Consider the following 19,023-nt stretch of genomic DNA (forward strand, 5'->3'; position numbering starts at 1 on the left):
AACCCCACAATCTATCACACCTGAAAAACAAGGACATACATAGAATAAAAATAAAGGGCTGGGAAAAAAAGATGCACCAAGTGAATCTGAAAAGCAGGAGTTGTCATCATGCTATAAAACAAAGCAAAAACAAAAATCTACAACATAGAGATAAATAAGAAAAGTACATTAAGCTAAAAGGAACCATAGACCACAAACCATTATCAATATGAAACTTATATGCACTTGTATTTACATAGGAAAAATTCACCGAATTACAAGAAGCCATAGGCAGTAACACAATACATTCTTCTCTACATTTTGGAAAATTAATAAAAAGATGAAAAAGGAAAATAAAAAATTGAACAAATTTCTGGACAAACTAATGCTAAAAAACTTATGCCATCTTCTAAATATAAATGCAAAAGAATAAACTTATTTCTCAGCACTATATGAAAAATTGATGAAAATTAATCATGTATTAAGGCACAAAGATTTTGTCAATAAATATAAAAAAGTAGGAATAGAAAATACATCTTTTACAGATCATAAGGCAATAAAAATAGTAATAATTTCAGGAAGCACAAACAAAAGATACACAAAGTAAAGTCAACAATGAAATACTGAATAACGAATGGTACAAAGAACAAATCATAGGCATGATTAGTGAAATAAACATACCAGATTTTAAAAATTTAAAACCTCAGAGGAAAATTATGCCCTAAGGCAGTCTAGGATGGAGGGAAATATAGTTAGTTTTTCACAACATGACTCTTATGGAAGTCATTTGCAAAACTACACATATATGGCCTATATTGAATTGCTTGCCTTCTCAGTGGGGATGGGTGGAGAGGGAGGAAGGAAGAGAAGTTGGAACTCAAAGTTTTAGGAACAAATGTTGAGAATTGTTTTTGCATACAACTGGAAAATAAGAAATACAGCTAACGGGGTATAGAAATTTATCCTGCCCTGCAGGACAAGAGAGAAGATGGGGATAAGGGAAGGAGGAATGTTAGAAAGGAGGGCACATTGGTGGAAGGGGCAATCAGAATGCAAGGCATTTTGGGGTGGGAGGATGGGAGAGATGGGGAGAAACTTTGGAACTCAAAATTTTGTGGAAATGAATGTTGAAAACTTAAAATTAAAAAAATAAATATAAAGAAAATTATATCCCTAAGAACATCCATTAACAAAATATAGAAGAGGATTAGTGAACTGAATATGCATTTTCAAAAATTACAAAACCAACAAATAAGCTCAAAATAAACACAAAAGAGGAGATACTGAATATATAGAGAAAATAGATTGGGAATAAAAAAAAGAACCTTTGTTACAAATATGCATTAGTCAGACAAAACAAATCCTCCCATTGTCCATGTCTAGAAATGTATGTTTCATCCTGAAATCTGAGTCTATTTACCTCTTTGTCAGGAGGTGGGGAGCATATTTCAACATTTGTCCTTTGAAATTGTGGTTACGTGTTGATAAGGGTTCTGAAAGCCTTTCAAAGCGGTTTGTCCATATTGTTATTGTTGTATAAATTTACCAGGTTATGTTCATTTCACTTTGGATCATTTCATTGAAGTTTTCCCAGGTTTCTCTGAAATCACTCTTTCATACTTTCTTATGGAGCAATAGAATTCCATTATATTCAGTTTCATTATTTTACATTCACATCTTGTTTTGATCACTTTGACCACCACTGCCACCTTTTTATTTACCAGAGGAGATTCTAAATGATCTGGGGTTATTTCTAAAATTTAAACTCACTCTTAAAGGATGAAGATTTATCATTCCATTTTAATAGCAGCATGCTGGATTTTTTATAGATCATCCACCTGTCATTTCTCATTCTTGAATATAGAATTGGCTGCTAAATGTGAAATGAAGACTTAGAGTTGGCAAGGAAGCCTGGAAAGGAAAGGCAAAAATATGAAGCGGATGGAACAGGCTCATGGGGTTCAGTACTAGAATATTATACCAGCAAAATCTGAAAGATTTCACTTAAGTTAAAATTTTTGGTATAGGTTCATAACTGTTATCTAACTGTTTTGGAGAATTGCTGAATTGTTACCTGGATTCTTGGTGGTTATCAGCTTTATTTGAGCCTCACTGCAGTGTTCCCTTCCCAAAATGTGCTCATCTGACTTGGACTGGCAACCTTCCATTTGGTGAAGAAAGGTTGCAGAATTGTTAATTTTGTCATGGTAAGGCAATTTATCTTCAGGGAAGATATACTATGTCTCAAATTTTATTGAGGGTAAGTAAATCCAGAAGTTCTATCCTTCCCAGATATTGCTTTATGATGAATAGTTAGTTGGAATTACTCAAAACAAAATCTATTTGCATTTTCTCTTTATCTCTGTCTTTGAAACTATATCAAACAGATGGCTAACAGCACGCACACACACACACACACATTAAATAAATTGACATGAAAAGGTGCCTGGGAGACTAACGATGTTACCAGTGCATTTGATTTCATTAATCAAGATCAAATAGCACTGACTGAGAACTCTTTGGGTGCATGGCACTTTATTTGGTCCTGATATACAGATTCCATGCCCAGAGTTAAGAAAACTAAGAAACATTCTACCTCTTTTATCCCCATCATGTAGACTAAGAACAAAGTATTAATTCAAATATTAAGATGAGTTCAAATTTGGTCGCAGACATTTACTACTTGTGTAACACTGGGCAAGTGCACTTAGACTGTTTGCTTCAGTTTCCTCATCTGGACTATGGGACTAATAATAGTTCCTATGTCTCCCAGAGTTATTACGACGATCAAGTGCAAAGCACTTAACACAATACCTTGCACACAGTAAGTATTATATAAATATTAGCTATTATTATTACTGTGTGCAGAGAACTCTATAGATACTGAGGGATAAATATTGTCACTGTGGTCACAATATTTTATAAGTGATTAAAAAGTCCTAAATCAAATTTAAGGGGAAAGCTTATTATCAACTGTGTGTGTGTGTGTGTGTGTTAAGAAAGACTGTTTATAGCTGTTGTCATTTGAGTTATGCTTTAAATAATGGGAAAAAATTAAACTGGTAAAGATGGCTACTAATCTGCTATATTAGGAAAGTATTATAAATCAAATATGCATCAATTTCAACAGAGAATTTCAGTTTTTCATCATATTCTTGTGGACAGGATAGACAGGTGTGGGTTAGAACAAAATTAATAATTGGACACAAAGAGTAGTCATTATAAATTGATGTAGAACTAGACAACAGTCTTGAGGAACAGTTACAAGGCTTGGTTCTTGGTCCTAACCCCAACTCTGTTAACGTTTTTCATTAGTCATTTGAAGGCCGTGCTTATCAAATTTTCAGATGGCATTCAAGAGAGAATTTCACCATATTAGATGGCAGAATCAGAATAGTTAAAATATAAACAGCCTAGAATGTTGGGCCAGATATAAGATGGTCATAAATTTGGAACTAGGAGGAACTTCAATGGTCATCTAATTCAATCCCTTCATTTTCCAGTTGAGGAAACTGGGGCCCAGAAAGGCAAAATGACTTGTTTCATATCACATAGAGAATAAATGGAGAAGCCTAGGGCTTCTGACTGCAGACTCACTACTCTTTTGTACCACAACCCACTGCTAACAAGCTGAAAGCTAACAAGGATAAATGTAAAATCCTGACTACTTCTGTACTTTGATAGCCCTATAATTTCACTGAGGTGGGTATTTCCTCTAACACGTCTTCTTAGTCTATGATTTTTATGTTCTGTTATATCCTCCACAAGGAAAGGATCTGCCCAATATTTGGATCAACCTTCCTTTAGACTGAGAATTCTCAACCTGAGATCTATGAACTTGTTTTAAAAATGATAGATGAGAGAGAGAGAGAGAGAGAGAGACATGATAAATAACTTAATTTCAAAATAATTGGCTTCCTACGTAATCCTAAGTATTTAATTTTATGCATTTAAAAATATTCTGAAAGGGAGTTCATAGGCATCACCAGACTACCAAAGAGGTTTACGACAAGACAGTGTCTTGATATTACATTCATGGAAATGCAGCACACGGACTGTTCATTGATTATCTCTCATTCTTCCTAGATGACTAGCCTACTTCCTCTTCCAAGGGCAACTAGGTGGTACAGTGCAGGAGTCAGGAGGACCTGAGTTCAAATTTCACCTCAGACCCTTGACACTCACAAGCTGTGTGACCTTGGGCAAGTCACTTAACCCCAATTGCCTCATCCTGGGTCATCTCCAGTCATCTTAATGAATATCTGGTCACTGGATTCAGATGGCTCTGGAGGAGAAGTGAGGCTGGTGACCTGCACAGCCCTCCCTCACTCAAAACAAAGTCAAGTGCAAGTCATGCCATTATATCTCTGATGGCATGGTCTTCTTTGGCAACAAAGGATGAACACACTCCTCTTCCAGTGATATACCACTTTCATAGGCTTATATGATCACAAATTTGGAGCTGAACTCTGAATACCATCTGAGGGTATAATTCGGTTAGTAATAAAATGTGGCCATTTTATACCCACCCACCATGCATCCCCTCCATTTTCTTTTGGGCTGTCTCCAATATTATGTCAGCATAAAGAATAGTGATTTTTTTTTCAAGATGGATCTTTGCACCTTGGCCTTCAAGAGGAGAAAATTAATCTTTCTTTGCAGAAACAGGGAAAATAGATGTGGAACATTACACATACTTTCATGGTTAGTTTTACTGGACTTTTTATATAGGCAAGAGGGAATTATGATAGGTTTTTGAGCAAGACACTACCATGACAATGTTGTATGAAAAGCAATCTGGCAACATTGAATAGAAGAGATATGAAAGCTATTTTATGTCTCTTATGTAAGAAGTCATGCTAAGGATAGACATGCCACGATAAGGACTTACACTATAAGGGTATCAGTGAAAATGGAAGGGCAAGGATAGGTGAAAGATAATATTAGAGACTAATCAACATGATTTGGTAACTGCTAATATTTGGTAGAGGGAGAATTTTTTTTAATGATTCCCAAGTTTTCAAGCCAGTGTCAGAAGGAATATGTGTACTCCCAACAGAAAATGGAAATCATAAGGAGACCAGAGGGCGGAGGCTGGGAGAATAATGAGTTTGGCTTTAAACATATAATCACAGAAACTAGAAACTGCAGCTGAAACTAGAAACTGTTTTGATCCAGGATCTTCATTTTAAAGGGAGGTAGGTAAGACACAAAGAGGCTGACTTCGCAGAGAGAGCTCCCCCAGCTGTGCTGTGATACACTAAGAACATGAATCCAGGTCTTCTGATGCCCAATCAGGTGTTCCTTCTGTGTTATGCTGCTTCCCTTTACTTCCACGACGCTGGGATTAAAGCTTAGGTAAGGCCATAGACCGGGAATGTAACTGAACCTGACTTCTTTAAGAAATGACAAATTTGAAGAATACAGAAAAAGGGGAAGATTTATATGAGCTGACAAAGTGAAGTAAGCAGAACCAAGAAAACAATGCATGCAAGATTTGCAAAAGGACAAATAGAAAACAAAATTAACCTGAATATTCTACAATTATAATGGATAACCTTGACAATGGAGAAGAGATAAGAAATATATCTCCTTTCCCTCTTTCTAGACATGAGGGTACTATGGGTGGACAATACTACCAATTCTCTCCTACTTCGTTGATAGGTCAGTTGATTTTTACCTCCTTTCTTTTCTGTTCTTTGCTTTATGGAGATTCCCCTTATTAGAGGTCTTGAAACAAAAGCTGGATGATTTCTTGCTATGTTATTGTAAGGTCCAGAATTCCCCTGATTGGGGAACCCTGTACCTCCTCCATAACCCAAGAAATGTTGTTGATACTAAAGGAAGAGGCCAAGGAGCTCCAGATTGATCATAGGAGTTCAATTAATCATTATAATTACTCACAAAACAGGGGTGATCTGGGGTGGCTGCCAGACAGTTCAGTGGATCCCTGCCAAAGAACCCAAAAAATCTCCATGGCAATTATAAAAAAAAAAAATAGACAAAGGGAGGAGGAGCTAGAGAATGCATCACTACTAATTGGTGTATATCTGTGGTTTTCTGCTTAGTAATGAGCTTGGGCATTGTAAGAGCACGAAAAGTGGGGTTGCTGTTGTTCTCTTTTTGGAGTTTAGTTTCCTAGGCTCAGGCTAAATTGAAAACATCTGAAGGGTGATTCACAGCTGTGCTGAGTCACGTAGGTTTCATGCCTACTGACTGGAACCCATCAGAAGTTGAGTCTTTGTTATATATACTGCCAGGTTGGTATTTTTGCTTTGGGGGTTCACTTATGAGAAGGACCTTTAGATTCCCTGGATGGGACTCTGGGTAGCCATTTCTTAAGAGACCCTCCCACCCCTATGACTTAGAGGTTTGTAATCTCCCATACCATGGTGCATGTAGGGGGTTGTATTACTTTGTTCAGACAGTAAGAGTCCTATCTGTTGGATTTTTGTGTGAATTTCTCTGCTGGTATTTTCTTCACTTTCAGGATGTTAACCTTTCTCCTGAACTCCCCAATGACTTATATGTTTAATTAAATTAAATTAATTAAATTAATTAAAGAAGAAGCTGTTTTTCCTATATAAAGCAGATCCAAGAACCTGTGCTAGCAGGCCATCCTGGGTGTGGTAGGATGCTTGCTACTATAAGCATTAAGCTAATGTTATGCCCAAACGTAAGTTTGTATATTGATCATGTACCAGTCATATGTGGGTTGCAGTATTCTTGTTATGGCTTTCATAGGCCACAGTATCTAAGTTTTGGCCCAGTGTCTAAATTATGATTCAGTATCCAAGTTACGATTTTTAAACAAGTCACCACGTTCAGGCTTCCACCTTTCAGAGTTTAAAGTTTTTATGACTTTTCACTTATTGTATTTTATGGCTTTTCCCCCATTGGGATCTCAGTTATTAATGAGAGAAATCTCATTAAATTAAAGGCTAAACAAGGTGTTTAGGGTGTGCTCCAACTATGTGGTTCTTATGAAGACACCAATCTAGATAACTAATGCACAGTGTTACATGACATGTGCTTTAGAGATCTATAGGACAAAAGATGGTATCAGGTCTGAGGGAGAAGAAGCCAAAATATGGAAAAGAAGTGAATAATTAATTGCAGACCAGAAAACCAAACCATGCTTATTTTGTAGTAGTCCTCCTTTAGAGCCTGGTGCTAGCATTAAAAACACAAAAGACCCAGTTCCTTGGAGATCTACAATAGTTTAGCACGGAGACAATCACTTTTGGTGACAGAGTCCTAAACAGTGATCAAATATGATGACTCAGAAAAGGAGCTCACTAAGAGTTCTACTAGTCATGATATAAATTGTTAACAGAGCCCAACAATGATGGCAAGGAGCCAGTCAACCTTAAACTTTTAACACCTACTTGAATATAGGATTTTTTTACATTAAAAATTATTTTTGTAATTTGTAATAGCAGAACTTCAACTCATATATTTCCTGGCAGTTACTAATTCACCGAGTTCAAGGGCCCTCCAGCTTTCCTTCTGGGCTAGATGGCTTCAATTCCAGAAACTACTGTCATTACTAAACGGCTTTTAAATGGGATTCTGAGTCCAAATTCACAGAAACAGCAACTTTGTTTAACTGTGTTAAGGAGCTGGGGATGGAAGAGAAGGAAAAATTCAATTCAATAAGCATTTACTAGGGAGCCTCTGAAGTGTCAGGTATAGTGCATAGCCCCTACCCTTGAGGAGCATGCATTCTCAATTACCCAGGACAGCAAAATGAGACATCCAATGAGGGGTGGCAGTTACACTTTTCAACAGTATGATAAAAATAGATTTTTTCTGAAAAGCACTAAATAATATCAAAGGGAGCAGGGTGGGGGAAGGTAATTTTTAAAGTCAGACTCTGAGAGGGAAAGGATTAGGTAGCAAGGACAGGAGGAAAATATGTTACTCAAAAACTTATCTTTAAACTTCTAAAATAAAGACTGAAAGGAAAAGGGACTGTGTCTGCACAACTGATGGACATTTACAAGTCATTGATTGGGACCTGATAATTAATGACCTAAGCATATGGTCTATCCTAAGACCTAGAAAATATCTACACAAAAACCTTTAGGTATATTATACACAAATATACAGATATCAATTATTTATGGTCATATTTTAACAGTAGAAATAGCCCAGGGATCTGACAAGAATCTACTTTACTTGATCAAAGCAGACAGACCAGGATTATATGAGTTACTGCTTTAAATTACTTCAGGGTGATTTAATCCAATAAAATGGCATACTTTGAAAATTCTAGAGAATCAGCAGAGAGAATAATTAAGATAATTAACAGCTTCAGCAAAGTTGCAGGCTACGAAATAAACCCTCAAAAATCAGTAGCATTATCTAAGACTTATGGAAGTGATTATAGAAAACTGAAAACATATTAATTTAAAAAATGAAGAAAAAATTAAAAATCAGTTCCTTCCCCAATTGATAAATGGTCAAAGGATATGAACAGGCAATTTTCAGAGGAAGAGGTTAAGGCTATCTATAATCATATGAAAAAATGCTCTAAATCACTATTGGTTAGAGAGATGCAAATCAAAACAACTCTGAGGTACCACATCACACCTATAAGATTGGCAAACATGACAGAACAAGAAAATGATAAATGCTGGAGAGGATGTGGGAAAGTTGGAACACTAATTCATTGTTGGTGGAGCTGCGAGCGCATCCAACCATTCTGGAGAGCACTTTGGAACTATGCCCAAAGGGCTACAAAAATGTGCATACCCTTTGACCCAGCAATATCGCTACTAGGACTATATCCCCAAGAGATCATAAAAATGGGAAAGGGTCCCACATGTACAAAAATATTTATAGCAGCACTCTATGTAGTTGCCAAAAACTGGAAGTCAAGGGGATGTCCATCAATTGGGGAATGGCTGAATAAATTATGGTATATGAATGTAATGGAGTACTATTGTGCCATAAGAAATGATGAACAAGAAGACTTCAGAGAGGCCTGGAAGGACTTATATGACCTGATGCTGAGTGAAAGGAGCAGAACCAGGAGAACTTTATGCACAGCAACAACCACAGTGTGTGAGAGTTTTTTCTGGTAGACTTAGATTTTTGTAACAACACAAGAACTTCTTACCAAAAAAAAAAAAAAATCCCAACGGAGGATCTCAAGGCAAAATGCCTGCCACACTCAGAGAGAGAAATATGGAAGTCACTCACATATTGTAGCAGATCATGTTTGTGTATGTGTATGTGTGTGTGTATCATGTTCTGATTTGTTATACGATCTCTTTCATTTATCTTAGTCTGACTACATAGCATGACTATAGTGAAAATATACTCAATAGGAAAGTATATGTAGAATCTATACAGAATTGTATGCAGTCGTGGGGAGGGAGGGGGGGAGTGGGGGGTAGGTGGGGGGGATAAAATCACAATTGTATGGCAGTGATTGTTAAACATTACAAAATAAAAAAAAAATCAGTTCCATATCTGTGTAATAAAAACAAAATCCAATTTCAAGTAATTACAAAATGTATAAAGTAGCTGGAGATCAATCTACCAAAGTGCACAAAAGATTTGTATAGATCCAATTACAAAGTACTCCTTAAAGAAATAAAGAGCAACTTAAATAGTTAAATATTCAGTGTTCATCTAGGCAGTGCCAATATAATAAAAATACTAATACTACCAATTAAATTATCAAAGGGATACTTTATGTTGTTGTTCAATCGTTTCAGTCACGTCTGACTATTTGTGGCCTCACTTGGGGTTTTCGTGGCAATGATGCTGGTTTGAAATTTCCTTCTTCAGCTCATTTCACAGATGAGGAAACCAAGGCAGAGCGACATGACTTCCTCAGGATCATACAGCTAATAATAAATCAGTCTGAGCTCTCTTTTGAACTCAGGTCTTCCTGACTTCAGGACCAGAGCTCTAATCCATTGCACCTTTATAGAACATGGTAAATAGAATTTATTCAGAAAAAGAAAAATCTGAAATTTTAAGGGAAATGATGATAGGAGGTAGGAATTAAGGGAGAACAGCATTTCCAGACTTCACACCCTATCATAAAGCAACAGTCATCAAAAGAATTTTGTTTTGGTTAAAAAATAGAGATAGAGAATCAGAAAAAAATCAGAGTCAATAATCTACTATTGATAAACCAGAAAATATAAAATGCTTAGAAAACTCCTTTTCTGATAAAAACTGCTGGGAAAATTGAAAAGAAATCTGGCAGAAATTACATTTAGAAATACACCGTATAAATATTCCAATATACATTCTAAATGAACATTTGACCTTGATAATAAAAGATCATGCTATAAAACAATCCATAAAAATTTATAAAAGAAATAAATCATATGCCTCTTTCAAGCTACGGGTAAGAGATGTATTCTTAACTGAACCAGAGATGGAGGCAATTACAAAAGATAAAATAGATAACTTTTATTACATGAAACTTAAAAGCTTTTAAACAGACAAAACTGATGCTGCTAGGATAAGAAGAGAAGTGTTTGAATGGGAAAAAAAAAATCTTTGTATCATGTTTCTGTGACAAGGTATAGCCATTGTCCAACAGTCAACGGGTGTGAACAAATATCCTCAAAAGAGAAATTGTAAAGCATTAACAACTATATGAAAGAATGCTCCAAATCACTAATAATAAGAGAAATGAAAATTAAAACAACCCTGAAATTTCATTTCATACCCTGTAAATCGCCAAACAATGACAAAAATGGGTGAATCAATATTGGAGGGGTTGTGGGAAGACAGCACACTGGTGCATTGTGGGTGGGACTATGAAGCAGTACAATCACTTTGGAAAGCAGTTTGGAATTATGCAAATAAAGAGAAAAAAGTTCCCATACCCTCTGACCCTTTGACTCAGCTTACACCCTAAGGAAATCATTGATAAGAAGAAAGTTCCCAAAAGCAACAAAATATTTATAGTATCACTTTTGTACTAGCAAAGAATTGGAAACAAAGTAGAAGCCCATCAAACGAAGAACAGAGATACATCAATACAAGGAATGTGATTGTGCTACAAGAAATGACCAACGTAATGAATATTCAAAAACACTGAAAGATCTACTTGAACTGACACACAGTTAAAGCAAAGCTACTAAAATAGCATACATGACTATAATCATTTAAATGGACAATACTACTCACACAAATGCAAAAATCAAACTATTGCAAAATCATGAAGAACAAGCATGGCTCAAAATAAGAGATATGAAAGGACCTACTCCTTTATGGATGTGGGATGCCCACAGTTCTGTATTCCACAAGTTTTTGGATATTTCTCATAAATTGATCAGTTGTACTGTTATTTTTCCTTCTTGTCTTTAAAAAATTTACTCTGCTATATGGGATGGTTCTCTGGGAGCAGGAGAGGGAGGGATACTGGGGGAAATAATGATGTAAAACACAAAAAAGATCAGTAAAAATATATTTTAAAAGAAGCTCAAGAGTCTCTGAGTCAGAGATGAAAAGTGAATGCCTTCCAGGCATGGGAGAAAGCATGTACAAACATATAAAGACAAGCAACAGGACTTTGGGCCAGTTTTGCTGGAATGCAGAGTTCACAAAAGGGCATGCTGTGCAATATGACTGGAAAGGTAAATTGGAACCAGACTATTAAGGGCTTTAAAAGTCAAACAGAGGAGTTTGTAATTTTATCCTGGGGCAACACAGAATCAGTAGAATTTTTTGAACAAGGAAATTATATGGCCAGACTTGTGCTTTAGGAATATCAGTTTGGCAACTATGTGAAGAGAAGATTAGAGAAGGAAAAGATTGAGGCAGGAGAACCAATGAGGAAGCTCTTCTAAGAGTGGAGGAGAGAAGACCCAAACTAGAGTGGCAACTTGTGTGAATGGAAAACACAGAGAATAATTTGTAAGAATATAATAATAGCAATACTTACAGCATTTATGTAGTTCTTTAAGGTTTACAAAGCACTTTAGCTATATTATCTCATCAACAATGTTATAAAAACAGAACTTTGAAAGACTTCAGAAATCTCAATGCCATGACCAACCATGATTCTAGAAGACTAATAATCATCTAATATAGAATTATAGACATATATGCATACACACACACACACACACACATACACACACACAGTTATACCTTCTACACTGCAGGGGTTAGGGGCATGATGCCAGCACCATTTGGAAAAATCTCATACCAGAAAAGAAGTCTGAAATTTTTTATTTTTTTATGGGGTGCTTAACGCATCTTATTGTAAAATTTGGATTAAGTATTTAATGGTCATTGGCTCTGTGTCATCTGCCAGCTTTCGCATATGGTCTGCATCTTCTGCAAAACTCCCAAAAAAATTCACACTTAATTTCTTAAGCTGACCTGTGATATATTGAAATCACACTTACAAAAGTGTACTTTCATAATAGGCGAAACATGTATTGCATGAAGCATACCTCCTTCTATCTTTGTGATTTGCTAAGAAAACTCTATTTTGGGCTACTGATAGAAAAAAAAAACATTTGGATTGGGTGTTTTTTTGTATTTGAGCCCATTTGAAATCCATATAAAGTCTATTCCCAGATTCCCACAGTGAGTATATTACATAATTATATTACTATATATTAATTATATATTATATATCATATATTTATATTATGTATTGTATCATATATTATACAATTGCCATCTGATATAATGAAAAAAAAACCTGAATGGTAAATTTAGTTGTTTACTTTTTGTTACAACTACTATTTATGATACAAATCATTACATGTACCTATACAACCCTTTTTAAGAAAACAAATATTTTTTAGATGTACCAAACACGTGACCTTAGACCAGTCAGAATCTCTATTGTTACAAGGGTTTTATTTTCTTTGTCTAGAATTAGTTACATTTAATTTGGCTAAATTTTTTAAAGGGAACAGCTAGGAGATACATTATGGAAGTAAAACTGATCGGATTTGGTAATAGAGTAGTACTGAGGAAAAAGCAAGAGTTAAGGAGCACAAACATCTAATGCTGGATATTGTGGTGTACAGAAGAATGGTGAATACTTCAAAAGAAACAGGGAAGTTAGAAAGAAGAGAAAGTTGGGCAAGTAAGGGAGGAAGGTAATGAGTTCTGTATCTGGACAGGTTGAGTTTGAGTTGTCTATGGCACATTCCCAGGTGAAGAAGTCTAAAAACCTAGACATATACCCTTAAGTCAACACATACTCTGAAGTCTGGTGACTTCACTTTGAAAGTGGGCACACTATTCCTTTTTCATAGGCTTATAGAATGTTAGGGATAAAAAGGAACCCGGAGATCATGTAATATAACCTCTACATTTCAAAGATGAGAAAAATGAGGCTCAAAGAGACTGCCAAAGGGCTTCAGGTTATGTCAGACATTAGCTTATGAAGCCAACACATTCATACTTAGAACCTGGTTTTGGCAAAGCCTCATAAATTCCAACCATTCATAGTTAGCCATTCCTTATTATAATTTACTACTTTGAATTAGGAGATAAAATGATTTCTTTGAAAAGTCTGATATTAAGAAGTTATCAAAGAAAGGACTTCTGTTTAAGATAGTCCTGTGAAAGATCATATGGAAAACCAGATTTCCCATGTATTTTTCAACAAATATTTTCAACAGTCTTAGGATACCAATTCAAATAGAGCTCAAAATGGATTATGAGAAACAAAAGTGAACTTCTCTATCTAGCACAGGACATCACAAAAAAGACATTCAGAAGCCTGTGGGCATTGTAAAAAGGGCCCTCACTTAGGAAGGCCAGTGTGACCTTAGGTAAATACACCTGAAATCTGACATCTCTCTAACCAACTATACAGGGGGACTAGAAACACACAGTACAATGACCAAGACAATAGAGAGTGGCTAAAAACTCTTAACACTCTGGCTGGTGACAATCCAGTTAGAGCCTAAGCTCTAACTGGAAGTATTCTAGAGGGAGCTGAAGGCTGTTAGTGCTCTAAGCATTAATAAGCCAGGGAAGATGAAAACTACTGGCAGAAGTCCTGGAAACAGGGAACATGACCAAATGGAATCTGACTACCTCCATCCAAGAGCCCTGACTAGAGGCTAGAGATGTAAATAAACAATAAAACTCTTGAACACAAGGGAAAGTAATAATAACATTAATAATGATAGCTAGCATTTACATAGTACATTTATACCAGGCACTGGGCCTAAGCACTTTACAAACCTCATATGAAGCTCATAGCCTAACCCTGAAGAGGCAGGTGCTATTATTATCCCTACTTTACAGTTGAGGAAACTGAGGCAAAGAGGTTATGTGACTTGCCAAACTAGGTCACATAGGTAAGGTCTAAGGCTGGACTGAACTCAGATCATCCTATTTCTAGGCCCAGTGCTCTATCAGCTACTGAAGAGATATCAAAGAGTAAAACCAGGAGAAACCAACAAAAGGGCTATAAATTATGCATACCCTTCAACTCAGCAGTATCACTATTAGGTCTGTATCCCAAAGAGAGCAAACAAAAGGGAAAAAGACCTATTTGTGCAAAAATATTTATAGCAGTACTTTTTGTAGTGAGGTGATGACCATCAACTGCGGAATGGCTGAACAAGCTGCGGTATATGATTGTGACAGAATACTATATTGTGCTCTAAGAAATAACAGGCAGGATGGTTTCAGAAAAATCTGGGAAAACATATGAACTGATGCAGAGTGAAATGAGCAGAACCAGGACACTGTATACTACAAGAACAATGTTGTAAGGACGATCAACTATGCAAGACTTAGTCACTCTTATAAAGACAATGATACAAGACAATTCCAAAGGAATGGAAAATACTAATATAATGTAAGATACTATCTACTTCAGATAAACTGAGTGCAGACCGAAGCACATTTTTTACTTTATTTTTCGTGATTTTTTTTTTTTTGCATTTTAATGTTGAAATATGTTTTGCATGATTTCACACGTATAACTGATATATTGTGGAAGGGAGAGAATTTGGAACATTTTTTTTATTTAATACATAATTTGGCAATATTTAACATAATAAAAAATATTAAAAAGAAAAGGAGAACCCTCACCATCTTCCAATTGTAAGAGAGGCAATAAAAGGGATGGAAAAAAGAATTGAAAAGAAAAAAATGCTATTTCTCATAACTGGGGTATTCTAGAAGAAAAACATATAAACATGGACAATGGGGGAAAGAAAAGAAAGGGAATAAGCATTTATATAGCACCTACTCAGAAATCTCACTCTTACCTGGACAAAGCAGACACACACACACACACACACACACACACACACACACACACACACACACACACACACACACACACACACACACCCCAAGAATTGGCAAGTTAGCAAGAAATAGGCAGAGAAAGAGGAAGGTGAGAGGGCAGACTTAGGTAGAGATACAAGCAAAATAAACTTCAACATCAGTTGATGAATCTTGAGGAAGGGAGAAAGAAACAAACATTTATTAAATACCTACTATGTTCCAGGCACTGTGATAAGCACTTTACAAGTATTGTACCATTTGATCCTCACAACACCCCTGTGAGGTAGGTGCTATTATTAACTCCATTTTACAGATACAGAAACTTAGGCAGGCAAAGGTTAAAAGACTTGCCCAGGATTACACAGCTAGTAAGTGTCTGAAGCTGAATTTGAATTTAGATCTTCCTGACTCCAGGCCCTGCGCCCTATCCACTGTGCCGACCAGAGATTGGACCTTGGGTTTGGTGAAAAGAGGAGGGGCAGAAGAGTAGGAATAGACCACTCCAATTATAAATTACTGGTAGCGATCACATTCCTTCTCTTTCACCACCTTCTTCTTTGTAAAGAGGGCAATACGTGGCAAAGAGAAGAAAATCAGAAGAGGATATGACGAAGAGAAATACACAAATACACAAATTAGAGAATTCAGCAATCGTAACAGTGGAACATGAACAGACTAACTTATCCATAAAACAAGAAATGAGAAGGGGAAGGAATTAGAAAGCAGAATCCAACAACATGATATTTACAACATACATACTTGAAATATTGACTCACGAGATTAATTAAAACGAGAGGCTAAAACAGAACTTAACATTTCAGAAGAACTCAAAACAGCAAGGTGATCTCAGACAAGACAATAATAAAAGTAGAAATGATTAAAAACTAATCACAGAAACTACTCTGCTTAAAGGTATCATAGATAACAAAATAGTAACAATATAGTCTATGTGCACTCAATGGCATATCATTTAAGTTTTTAGAAGGAAAGTTAATCAAATTACAGAGAGAACAAGATAGTAAGACCACAATACCTGGGAACCTCAATGTGTACCTTACCTAACTAGGTGAATATAACAAAAGCATAAGTAAGCCTGGAATAGAATTTTACAAAAGTTAGACATTATATTGCTCTGGCAATTACTGAGTAAAAAAGAGAAACATACATGTTTCTCTAACCCAGGTTGCACATTTACAAAGAAGCGGCCATATATTAGGGCATAAAAACCTCATAAAAATGCAGAACATCAGAAAAATCAAACACAACTTTACTAACCACATCCCAATAAAAATTAGCAGTAAAGTGCATCTGAAGATTATATTCAAACTTAAGTAGAAATGGAACTTAGTAGAACGAACTTACTTACTTACAAACTTGAGTAGAAACTTACAAGTGAAAAGCAATTAATACAAAAACAATAACAACCAAACACCAAAACAGAAACTGAAAACCAAAAAGTGATCAAAATTAATAGAAAAAAAATCACTGGCATGGTAAATAAAACAAAGAGTCAGCTTTTGGGGGGAGAAATTATATAACAGTTAAAGAGTTAAGCTCATGAAAGCTTAAGAGAGAGAAACCAAAATATTGATGTTAAAAATGAAAAAGAATTCACAACTTAAAAAATTATTAGAAACTATTTTGCTGACTTGTATACTACTAAATTTAAATGAAATGGATGAATGTCTACAAAACTACAAAATACCTTGAGTTTGAAAGAAAAAGGAGAATGTAGATAACCCTTTCTCAGAAAAAAAAAGCTATCATACATGCCATAAATGAATTCCAGAAAGAAATTTTTTTTTTTAAAGAGCTGGATGGATTCAGTGAATTCAGTCAAAAATTCAAAGAGCATTTAATTCTAACATTACACAAACTGCTTGCAAAAGTAGGAAAAAAAAGGGATCCTACCAAGTTTCTTTTATGAAAAAAATATGGTCTTGATACCTAAACCAGGGAGAAACATGCAGAGAAAACAACTATAGATTAAAATCCTAATGAATACTGACATCATCATCATCATTTATAGTGCTCTCATCTTGTTCTCACAAATATTAAATAAATATGAGCAAAGAGACTACAGCAACATATTAAAAAGTTTTAACACTACAACCAGGCTGGATCTATACAAGGAATATAGGGTTGGATCAATATTAGGAAAATTACAAACATAAGTTATAAATATAATATTAATAACAATAAAACATCAACAATTATATCAATAAAATGAAAAGATACAAAACATTCATTAATATTAAAAATACTATGAAACACATTAGGAATACATGATCATTCCTTAATATGTCAACTAATATTGATCTAAAATCATGAGCTATCTGTAATAAAGAAGTAGAGATCTTTCTAATAATGTCAGCAATAAAGCAAGGCTGTCTACTGTCATTATTATTTGATGATGTTCTGGAATACAGCAATAAGATAAGAATTAGAAATTGAAATGAACAAGCACAGGCAAAAAAGGAAACAATCATCAGATGAGTAAAGAACCCCCTAGGGAGTCAATTAAAAATCAATTGAACCAACAACTTTGAAAAATTATCAAGATGGAAAACAAACCCACACAAACCATCAGCCTTTCTGGTTATCACCAATAAAACCCTGCAGGGAGAGACAGAAAAAGAAATTACATTAGAAATAACTACAAAATGTATAAAATACTTAGGAGTTCACCTCCAAAGACACCTATAGGAGATATATGAATACAAATGCAAGGTAGTAATTACCAAAACTATCTGATACTTGCTAAAAAGTAGAAAGATAGATCAATGAAATAGAGAAGACGTATAATTTATAGCAGCAAATAAACATAACAACCTTGTATTTGACAAGTGTAAAGATATAAGATTTGGGGATTGGAATTCATTATTTGATAAAAAGAAAAACCTTGTTAAGAAAACTGGAAACCTGTGTGGTATAAACTGTCATAGATCAACATCTTACACCATTTACCAAGATAAGGTCAAAATGACTACATGACCTTGATGGAAAGATTTTACAAGAAAATTGGAAGATGGAACATATTAGTTATCAGACTTATGGATAGGCAAACAATTTATGAAAAAACAAGAGACAGAAAGCAAAGTCAGATGTCAAATGGATAATTTTGATTACATTAAAGTAAAAAGGTTTTGTACAAATAAAACAAATATAGCCAAACAGAAAACTGAGGGGAGGGAAGGATTATAGACAGTTTATCAGATAAAAGTGTCATATTTGAAATAGTGATTAGAGAAATACAAATTAAAACAACCTTGAGATATCATTTTACACCTACCAAATTGGCTAAAATGATAGAAGGGAAAAGTGACAAATGTTGAAAAGGATGTGGAAAAAAAATGGGACACATTCATTGTTAGTGGAATTGTAAACTGACTCAGCCAATTTGGAGAGTAATCTGGAATTATGATCAAAGAGATATTAAACTATATATATACCCTTTGACCCAGCAATATCACTACTTGGTCTAGTTCTGGAGATAATTAGGGAAAAAGGAAAAGAAACTATTATGTTCTAAAATGTTTATAGTAGCTTTCTTCATGGTGGCAAAGAACTGGAAATGCAGGGATGCCTATCAATTGGGGAATGGCTGAACAAACTGTGACATATAATTGTGACGGAATACTACTGTGCTATGAGAAAAAAGCTCAATTATTTTAGAAAAACATGGAAAGACATGCACGAAATAATGAAGAGTGAAATAAGCAGAACCAAGAAAATGCTGAATATGGTAACAGCAATACTGTTTTAAGTACAACATTGAGTTAATAATTT

The sequence above is a fragment of the Notamacropus eugenii genome, chromosome 2 (genome assembly GCF_028372415.1).
Source record: "Notamacropus eugenii isolate mMacEug1 chromosome 2, mMacEug1.pri_v2, whole genome shotgun sequence".
NCBI lineage: Eukaryota > Metazoa > Chordata > Mammalia > Diprotodontia > Macropodidae > Notamacropus > Notamacropus eugenii.